Source organism: Populus euphratica, unplaced genomic scaffold (genome assembly GCF_000495115.2).
Source record: "Populus euphratica unplaced genomic scaffold, PopEup_1.0 scaffold153.1, whole genome shotgun sequence".
In the NCBI taxonomy this organism is placed as follows: domain Eukaryota; kingdom Viridiplantae; phylum Streptophyta; class Magnoliopsida; order Malpighiales; family Salicaceae; genus Populus; species Populus euphratica.
The window spans coordinates 512,293-512,990 of NW_011499953.1; positions in this window are offsets into that span (position 1 = coordinate 512,293).

Consider the following 698-nt stretch of genomic DNA (forward strand, 5'->3'; position numbering starts at 1 on the left):
GTTGAATCTACTTCTCTTCTTTGGCATGCTAGATTAGGACATTTAAATTATAGATATTTGAAATATATGTGCAAGCATGGTTATATTTCATATCAAGATAATAATAAAAATAAATGTGAAGTATGTATTCAAGCAAAGATGACAAAGAAGCCTTTTCCTAAAGTAGAAAGGAATTCTCAATTACTTGAGTTTATCCATTCTGATATATGTGAAATAAATGGTATGTTAACAAGGGGTGGGAAAAGATATTTCATAACTTTCATTGATGATTATTCTCGTTTTACCTATGTTTACTTGTTAAGAACTAAAGATGAAGCCTTTGGAAAATTCAAGAAAATGGTAGAAAATAAAAAAGAAATGCAAATTAAAGTTCTTAGAAGTGATAGAGGTGGAGAATACTTTTCTAAAGAGTTTTCTACTTTTTGTGAGGAAAACGGAATAATCCATCAAATGACAGCACCCTATACACCACAACATAATGGACTTGCTGAAAGGAAAAATAGGACCTTAGTAGATATGGTCAATGCCATGCTTTTGAATGCTAAATTACCAAATAATTTATGGGGTGAAGCCTTACTTACTGCATGTCACATTCATAATAGAGTATTATCTAAAAAATCAAATGTTTCTCCCTATGAAGCATGGAACGGTAGAAAACCAAATCTAAATTATTTTAAAGTATGGGGGTGTGTAGCCTT